This window comes from Rissa tridactyla, chromosome 6 (assembly GCF_028500815.1).
Source record: "Rissa tridactyla isolate bRisTri1 chromosome 6, bRisTri1.patW.cur.20221130, whole genome shotgun sequence".
Lineage (NCBI taxonomy): Eukaryota > Metazoa > Chordata > Aves > Charadriiformes > Laridae > Rissa > Rissa tridactyla.
This window is the reverse complement of record NC_071471.1, coordinates 63,899,069-63,908,556: the sequence shown is the minus strand read 5'-3', so window position 1 is coordinate 63,908,556 and position 9,488 is coordinate 63,899,069. Positions and strand designations below refer to the sequence as shown.

The window sequence follows — 9,488 nt, the reverse complement described above, 5'->3', positions numbered from 1 at the left end:
CTGCCAACGGCAGGGTGGGTGGCCCCGGGGGGGGGGGGGGGGCGCGTGTCTGTGGGCTGATGCCCGCGTCCAGCACCGTTGGCATCATTCTCCATGGAAGAACCTATGGACGCTCATCACTTATAGTGATGGGACGAAGGGTAGGGGTTTTCAGCGGAAAGAAGACAGGTTTAGATCAGACACCAGCAAGGAGTTCTTTGCTCTGAGCGCGGTTACTGGAACAGGTTGCCCAGGGAAAGTTGCGGACGCCCCATCCCTGGAGGTGTTCGAGGACGGGTTGGATGGGGCTTTTGAGGAACCTGGTCTAGCAGGGGGTGTCCCTGGCCAGGGCAGGGGGCTTGGAACTAGATGGTCTTTAAGATCCCTTCCATCCCAATCCATTCTATGGTTCTGTGTGTGTCCCCTGCCCCAGCCCAGAAACACCCAGAGCCCCATGTAAAACCTTCTGGCTCAAGGGATGGTGCTGCCAGCGCCGTGCAGGGGCTGTGGCTATGGCTTCTCCCCTTCGTGAGCCCTCTCTGCTCTGTCTTCCCCAGCCCTGCCACACCAAGCCGCTGCAGGGCTGGGAGGTGGAAGTCCCAGTTCCCGTTTCTGTCTTTCCTCTGGTGCATCGAACAGATCTCTCTGGACTTTTAAAAATGCAGCCAGACTATTACCCAGTCTGGTCAAACCACACCAAATCTAGGCACTGCTCTCCGTATGAGTGCTGTTATTTGGTAATGAGCAATAAAGCACATGAAGCGTCCCGGGGCTGTAATGCTCAGATAACGGACCCTGAGCAAATCCCTGGCCGCCTCCCATCCACTTCCATGAAACCTGCTGCTAGGAACTACTTGGGCTGGATTTTCATTTACTTTCTCAGCCCTCTCTTCAGCTCCAGAGCTGGAAGATTACTCTTGGGTGCATTTAACTGTTTTACTCCTCTTTTAAACCTCTTAAAATAATGGGAAACAGCTGTTGGGTAAATGAAAGTGAGGTCCCCTCTCTCCTTTTTTTTAATCATCAGCATGTCGTACAGCAGCACCAAACGTTCCCCACAGCAGCCTGGGAGCAACTGGAAGGCACAGTTATTGTTTTTTTTTCTTTCCCTATATATATATTTATTCGGCCAAGACTGCTCTGCTGTTCCAGCTGGACCATAAAAATCCCTTCCAGGCTTAGACTTGATTTACAAGGTCGCAACCTAGGAGCTATTTATTTATTTATTTACACGCTGTTTGTTTAACCTGGGCTAAAGGCCACACACCAGCTCGGACCTGCTGCTTGGCAAACCGTTCCCCCGCGTTCCCATGGAATTTGCTTTGCTGCTCGTCATCCGCTGGACCAAAGCATGACCCTCTTCGGTGGGAAGGGCGGGCGGCATGGCATCTTCAAGAGCAGAGGGAGACCTTATGCTGAATAAAAAGCAGCAGGATTGTGGCTGGGAATATTTACCCAGGACTAGTATCTGTAATACCGATTTTAAAAAAATAATAATCTGAAAGCACGTTAGGAGGGAGGAACTTGGGGATAGAAGCAATTTTGTATTTTCTACGTCTAGCTGGACCACTTAAAGTAGGTGCGAGCCCTGCGGTGCCTCACCACACCAAAGCCTTCACAGCTGAGACTCTCGGATGGATTTTGTGAATGTGCATAGTCCATTTTAGTGCAAAATCAGGCAGATTAAAATCTGATAAAATCTCAAATACTTTTCCAAGATGACACTGACAGTGGGAAGCAGCGTTGAGGGTACCATGTAGCTGCTTTGCTTGCTATTCCTGGAGCATCATCCATCTGTCATCTGTTCAGATCCATTATTGCGATAGTATCCTTATAGAGTTAATTAAAAATGTAACCTAATCAAATGCCAGCTCTTTGCCTATCAAGCTGTCCTGTCAGATCTCCAGTTGGAGATCCTCATCCCACTGTAAGGTTAAAGGTTGGAGAAGTAAAGGAAATTACTAGCAAGTGTGCAATAAACGAGAAGATGCGTAATCATGCATTGCTTCCCAGTATCTTTGTTGGTTCAACAAGCATCAATCTGGAATGCCAGATCAGAGCTGGAGCCAGAATGTCTTTGGGAAACAATGCATCTCCAAAGGAAAAAATAAGCAAATTTATGATTTCTGTACAGAACATCCCTCTGGTCCTCGCAGCACAGAGCAGCCAAATAATCACTGTAGGCTTAACCCCTTTCAGAGCGTTACCTTTTGCAAATCTCCTTTAACTCAGAATTTCCTTGGTTTTTTTGAATTTCAGACAGCTCCTTCACATGATTGTAATATAGCTCTTTGCTTGCATATTATTTAAGGCCATCAGGTCAAGAGAAGAGCTCTTGAATCCATCTAGAAATGGATTGTTTCTGCGTGCTCTCCTGACCATAGTTTTTAATGAGCAACTAATTTATTTTTTCCCTTGGAAGTCATTAAAAAAAAAAAGCCCAAACTCTCAGTAGTTATTAGGACAGATCAGCCTAATGTTGCACAGAGGATAGTGGATAGTTCCGATTAAAATCAAAATGTATTGCATTTGAGGAACCCTGTTGGCATGAGCTGTGAAGCTTCAACGTTTCAGGACCTGGAGTAGGTTATCGAGGTATATTTTTAAACGCAGCCCTTTGAGATGCTTTGCACAGCTTCCTGCTTGTCCTCTTGCCTCTCTCCATGCGAAGCAGATTGTGAGATGAGGGTCTATTGCATGGGCATCTACGTACACGCTGCTGCCCTGGGCAATGTCAGCAGCACCAGCAGTGGGGCAGGAGACTGGAAAAGGACTGGGGCTGTCCCCGTCCTTTCTCGTTGCAGTGGCTGGGGCAGCAATGGGGGCAGTGGATTTGCTGTTGCCAGCTCTGCCTCCTGGGGACAGATGGGTGACTTGCTGCCGGAGCACATCCCTGGATCTCCAGGGATGCTCTGAGCTCTGCGTACCGCGTCTGGGCGCTCTCACGTTGCCTGCGAGGTTGGTTGGAGAGGGGGATGTTGGCAGAGAGGTGATGAACGTTTACAGAAGTATGGTGGGGTTAGCTGATGGGGAGAGTGAAGAGACAGTTTTAGCTTGTTGAAAACATAATCTCTTAATGTAGTTGGAGGAAGAAAAGATTGTGAGGGAGCAAGACGAATGATTTAGATGAATACAAGGAGATTTAATGAGTGGTAATGTGATGAAAGGGAAAATTTGATATGAATATCTGAAAGAGCTTTTAGGACGTCAAACCCGTTAGGTTGCCAGGAGTAGCAGTGGCTGTCTCATCACTTGGGCCTTTATAGTTAGGTTTGAAAAAACTCTAATTTTCAAATTTGAATCAGATTGCATCATGTCTAAGATCTGGACTTTCCCAGCTCTTACTTTTAGCTTTAACATGGCTTTTTACTGTATCTCAGCAACTTGGGTCTTGACAAATAGCCTTCAGTTTTCCCCACGCGAAGAAAAATAAACTCTGTCATCTGTGTTACTGGGTAACCAGCTGGATTTCAGGAAGCTTTACTGGAGAAATGAAGTGAAGGAGCAGCTTCTCTGTGGCTGTGAGGCTGGCATGGATACAGCAGAAATCTCCCGTGGGCCAGCAGCTGGGATGAGCAGTTGCCTGCGAGGAGCAAGGGGTGACCAGGCTGCTGCTTATGACCCAAAAGGATCTTATCTTCCTTGTCCAGCCTTGGTCCAGACATGTCCCCATTGCAATCAAATTCAGTCACCACCATTATTAACATAATATCATCTTAAAATGTTAACTGTTTGTTCTCTTAAGGCATTAGTCAAAGCCCACTGAAATGCCTGGAATGCGTCCCGTTGACTTCAGTGAGCTTCACGTTGTTGTCATTCTTTCTCTGGAGAAAAAGTTCTATGTAAAAGCAAATTAAAAAGGCATTTGGTATCCTTTTTTCTTCCTGCTGTCCTCCTAAATCCCTTTTTAAACCTAGCATACATCTGAGAAATGATTTTGTGTTGATTACCTGGATGCTTTGACTAAAACCTGAACTGAAGGAAAGCAGATGAGAAACAACTCTGCAAGTCTTCAAGTGAAGTGATCAGGCTTCACCCGCTCCGCGTTGTCCGAGGAAGAAACCGTCACTTGGCTCTATTCACATTGGACATTTGTTATTAGAGAAATAGAGACATGATGGAACATTGCCACAAGATCCATGTCTCTTGTTTTTAAAATAAACATCTTGGCTTTGACTTGACGTTTATTTTCCATAAACGTCTCGGCTTCAATTTGGCATTTCAGCAACAGCGGGAGGCTGTTATCCTGTGACAACATGCAATTCCATTGACATTATCTCTTGATTACACGTGACAGTGCGCCAAATACTGTATGTAGTTGCTTTTAGTTAAATAAGGCCACAAAAATATAACCCAAATACATTAAATAACAGAGGCGGCCGTACTTTCCAGCCCTATACGGTGCGTGTGACACCATAATTACATGAGGCACACTATGTAGGGGCGTGTTCTACGTTAGCAAGCACACGCCGAGTTTGACTTGAGGGGTCCAAAGTACTGAACGCCTATTAATTCCCCTTGACTCGAGGGCTGTGGTTGGTGTGTTGGTCAGCATGTACAGGATCGAGAGTATCAAGAGTTTGAAAGACTCTAAACCAGTCGGAAGACACAGAAATAAATCCTGATAGTCTGGAAGACCCCGCCTCAGTAACCCAGCCCTTGTGAAGAGCATTTTTTTCCCTCTTACAAGGAGGCTGATTCATTAATTCCCTCCAGGTGACAAAAGAGATGCAATGACTCTCTGTCTTTTTGTGTCTGTCTCTCATACATGGAATAAAAAGATGCAGAGGAACAGCCAAGGCAAAGGCTTCCTTGTCTCTTGAAATCTGTGTTGTGCTGTTGCTAAAAAGTCAAACCTCAGGAAAATGACCAATGAGTTCAACTCCATTCAATCCTTACAGAATGGATTGAGGACTCTTTTTTTGTTGTTTTTCCTAGCACCGTTTAGAAGTGCTTAGATTTTAAGAAGTTCTGATTTCCTCTGTAGGATTGAGACCAGGTCTCTGCTTTTCCTGTATTTCATGAGAATTGTGATGTATTTTGTAATCCTACCCACAATTTTAGAGAAGTGTAGGGTCCTAGACTGAGGTGAGTGAAGGAAGGGACTCTGGAAATGTGACCCTTTCAGAAAGTGGGCTTGGTCTTGTACCTGCAGAAGTTTGTACTGGGAGTAAAACTTCTGGCTCATGCCAAGTGTATTTATTTGTCATACAGAAGCCTAATTCAAAAGGAGTCACACCAATGTACGGTAGTTAAAGAGCTGGCTCTTTGTCTACCTGGGTGACAGTTTTCACTGTTCCCTTCCCCAGCCTCACTCTGCACCTCTCAGAGGAGGTCTGTGGTTCAACTTTTAAGTATCTCACTCAGAGGAAATTCTTATTTTGCCTTTCTCAGTGACAGGTTGGCTCTGCATGATCTAGGCTTGCTGTTGTTGACTGAGCCCTTGACTGATGTCCCAGTTTATAGAGTGCTTTTACCATTGTGTTACCGTTCACTCTGCAGGAATGAATTCTCCTTGGGCAAAAGCAATATTCAAACTTTGCTGAGAACAAGCCAGCTTTGGTATTTCTGGAAACAGTGTTCTTTTTGCTGTTAATGTAATTTTTGTAAAGTAAATCCCCATAATTATTTGACAGAAGAATTATTTGAAGCATTTTATTTACAATCTTAACTAATATTAATTTGGAGCAGTAATAATGTGCTCATTAATCCAGATTACAACTAAGAGTTACCTTTTATTGCCCAATTTGCCAGGTCTCACTGTACTCCCTATACTTTCTTGTCATCCAGACTCCTCCGCAGAGACACTGGCCCTGTGAGAAAAGCCTGACCAAGACTGCCTCTTTTTTAAGCATTGGTGATTCCTTTGAGAGGGGTGGCGAAACATTTTACAGCAGGCCAGAAAACACTGCGGTGGCCAGAGCCTTTGTTTATACAGAGAGATTGTGGTCGGAGACCAGAGGAGAGGAGTGGTGACTAGGAGTCCTCTGAGAATTTACTCTATTCTAGCTTCAACGCATACTGGCTGCAGGAGGTCGCTTTATTTCTCCATCCTGAGGCTTATCCATCTGTAGGACAAAAGTTGCGTGTTTTGGGAAATATCTCACATTTTAATTGGAACTAAAAGCTAATCCTTTACGAGCACCCAATGAGGTGTGGACATGAAGTGCAGTGAAAAGCCATGGTGACAGCGTTTTGGTGTCAAGCAACATGTTGGTTGGTGAAGTGTGTAAGTCAGGAAACCATTCCTTTCCCCTTCACATCATGGAGGACTAGAGCACCTAAGCTAGTGGCTGGAATGTGCAAAAAGACTAATGCAGGTGGCTTGTGGTGGAATCAGCATTTTCACATGTTTGGGAAATATGTATCTATGTTCTGGAAGCAAAAGACTGACTTGAGCAGCGTGGCTACGGGTCCGGCTCTGGCTGGCTGTGATGGTGGGTGCGTGGCTAAGACTGATTTGGATGTCTGGGCAGCCCAGTGTTGCTGGCTGAGTGTCTCCAGATGTAGGACTGAGGAGACAGATTTTGCAGGGAAATGGGCTAGGGTTCCCACTGCTTTTTTTAAGCAAGAAAAGTCAATTGCAGTTCATGCTAACTGAGGGCAGTACCCTGGGAAAGAGCTCTGAATAGCTGAGATTATGTCACAACATGCGAAAAAGCTGACTGGTTATTCCTTTTTGGTGGAATTAAAAGTGCTTTTTGAAGCTGTTGCAATTTTTACTTTTCTAGTCTGTCTTTCAGACAACTCATAATGTTCAGTGACAGGCTTTTTCTGAGTGATGGTCCTCATAAATTGCCTTAGTATCTTTTAAAACAATGTAAACTAATTTTTTTTTTTTTTTTGTTAAGGGGAAGAATAAGCCTTGCCTTAGATTTCATAAGCAGTGATTAGCATCTAGCTGTAGCCCTGTGTGTCCCCTCGGCTAAATATCAAATACACAACATTAACCTGCCATGACACATACGAACAGAGCAAAGCTATTTTAAAGTAATGAGGGACGTACCTCTCCAAAAAGTGTGGGGATCTAGTGCTTTTATTTGGTGCAAATAGTCTTAGGATTAGCTAAAAGAGGAAGAAACAGTATGAAGTTTCAGGGTTGGATGGGTGTCGTGCAGAGCCATGTGAAATTGCCATTATGTAATATAAGAAAACCCAAAAGCTAACAGTTATCCCCCAAAAAATCTGTTTCTGGAAATTTATTGCCACAACTTCAGTCTAATTCTGTTGTTTTTCTGGGTGTTCTGGCATTGTTTTTCCCCAACCTGTTGCTTTGGTCATCTCTGATAAATGTCTTTGGTATCTAGTTCTGGAAATTGTGGAGAAAGGTTAAACATCCTTAACGTTAACCTTCGATATAGTCATCGAATGTCATCGAGTGAAAACTGCTGTGGTTCAATTGTCACCGAATAAACGGTTGACTTATACCTACCTCAGACTAGGGTGAACTAGTCAGTTACCTACTAGTGTACCACCCTGGCTGACTTGCAGACCACCACAGACCTCTGGCAAGAGGGAAAGGAGAAGTGCTGGAATCCTCTTGTACCTACTTCTTCTAAACACATTGATTGTGTTTAAGCCAATCCTTTAAGGAACGTATCTGCTTCTATTAACCTCTTCTTACTGGCTAGGAGACATCCCTGCTGACCATTTCTTGTTGGCCTTCATACTGCTGGTTTGCATTATGCTATTTGTCACCTATGCACATTTTGCTCTTAAATAGTTTCGGACCAGGGCCTGCCCTTTTTTCTTCTATCTGTCGTAAAATCATGCTGAGATAGTGATGAATTGCTTCACTGTTCACCAGTTTGCTCATCTATTTGTGATAACAAATTAAATTATGATATTCCAGCTCTGCAGGTAATAGCATATTTCTGATGGCAAATCCTCTGTTTAGGTACCACCCGTTGGGAAGTGTCTCTTCAGTCTGCATTTAGCACCAGCCACCCGGCATGATAAAGTGAAGCGCTCAGCGTTCCCTGGTTTCCTGGAGGTAAAGCCAATAAATATGTGCTCTGTACTTCTGAAAATCTGGCCAGAATTTAAAGCTATATAACTACATCTTTCAGTAAAACAATCGTGGTTTCGAAGCGCAGCTGAACTAGAAATAGAGCTGAAGTGACCCTGGGCCTGGCTTTGGTCTCAGTGTCTTTCTTTTCATCATAACTTGTCCCAAAGTCTTGGCATTGGAGTCCGACAATAATCTTATCTGACTGTAGTCTTTCCTCAGAGATTTGTATCTGATTTTTTCTCTTTGTTAGGGACTCCATATACTCCCGAGCAACAGAGCATGGTCTACATGTCAGCCCAGCCTTGGCAGCTCCAGTCCACCCCTACGCCTTTCCTGACAAGCTGTGCTGGTTGTGCAGTCACCAAAGACTTCAGGGCTCCCTCACGGATGGTGAAGCCACAACACTGGTGAAGTAATATGGTTAATCTTAAAGTCTTAAAACTAAAAGGGAGGCTCTGATCCAGCCTGGTAGTGTTAGACCAGATTCCCAGGAATATGGGGAAGATCGGACGGTACTTAGCCCCTTGCAGGATTAGGTCATCAGTGAGCACACCCCTGAAAATTACAAAGCCTTCTTTCCAGACTCCTCAAGCTGTAATTAGTTTTAATTATTGTATGAAAGAGGAGGGAAACAACATGCAGCATTAGTGTCAGTGACCTCCTCAACATGATACCTCTTCATGGGGATGCCCCCAGTAGAACAAGTCCCAAGAAAAGTATTTCTCTTGAAACGACGTTGCCTTTGACAACAGATCACAATATCTGCCACCTTAACCATTCTACCCATTTTAATGCTTAGAAAAATTGTCCAAGTTCTAGAAATCGTGTCTTTTTTATTAAAAAAAGATGGAGAGAGAGGGGTAGTCAGTTGGTGTGGGTAAATCACAAAAGTTGTAGTGACTTCACTGGAGCTTTACTGCAGGCATTTAACACAGCTCTGCCAGTCCTGTGCTTCTCTAGTTTTGTTCAGCGTCTGATGAAACAAAGTCATTCTTGAGTCCTATCTCAATTTTCATTTTAAGAGCCTAATTTTGAATTCAGCTTAACTAGGCCTCCCTTTTCCCCTTCGTCTTCAATCAGCAAGACATCGAATAATATATAAATACCTCACTGTGGCTTCAAGCTAAACTCATTTATGACCAAGTGACATAAATGATACCTGCAAGAAATTCTTGATATACCTGCTGCTTATATACAATGCCTTTGGACAAAAAGGGAGATTAACTTTTTTTTAAAAAAAGTTTTCTTTGTTAGCTATTCCACTTAATGCATGTAACTCCCTCATATGAGAGTAGCAAAAAATTACATCTGCCAATAAATTTGTAATGCATTAGTAATGATGCCATAATTGCATCTAATAAATACTCTCTCTGCCCTCACTGGGCTTTTGTGAAGCTGAATAGCTGTGAACCACTTTGCAGTCCTCATCTGAAAGGTCTCCTATAGACAGAACAATATTACTATTTTAAATGGCAGAACTGTTATTGAGACACCTCAG

General features: G+C 43.8%; 1 long non-coding RNA gene across 1 annotated transcript; it reads left to right on the top strand.

The window, feature by feature from the left end:
- Nucleotides 1-71: 71 nt before the first annotated feature.
- Nucleotides 72-8,396, top strand: LOC128911890 (uncharacterized). Its single transcript, XR_008467221.1, has 3 exons — nt 72-140; nt 7,877-7,972; nt 8,241-8,396. It is a non-coding gene; the product is annotated as an uncharacterized LOC128911890 (long non-coding RNA).
- Nucleotides 8,397-9,488: the final 1,092 nt, after the last annotated feature.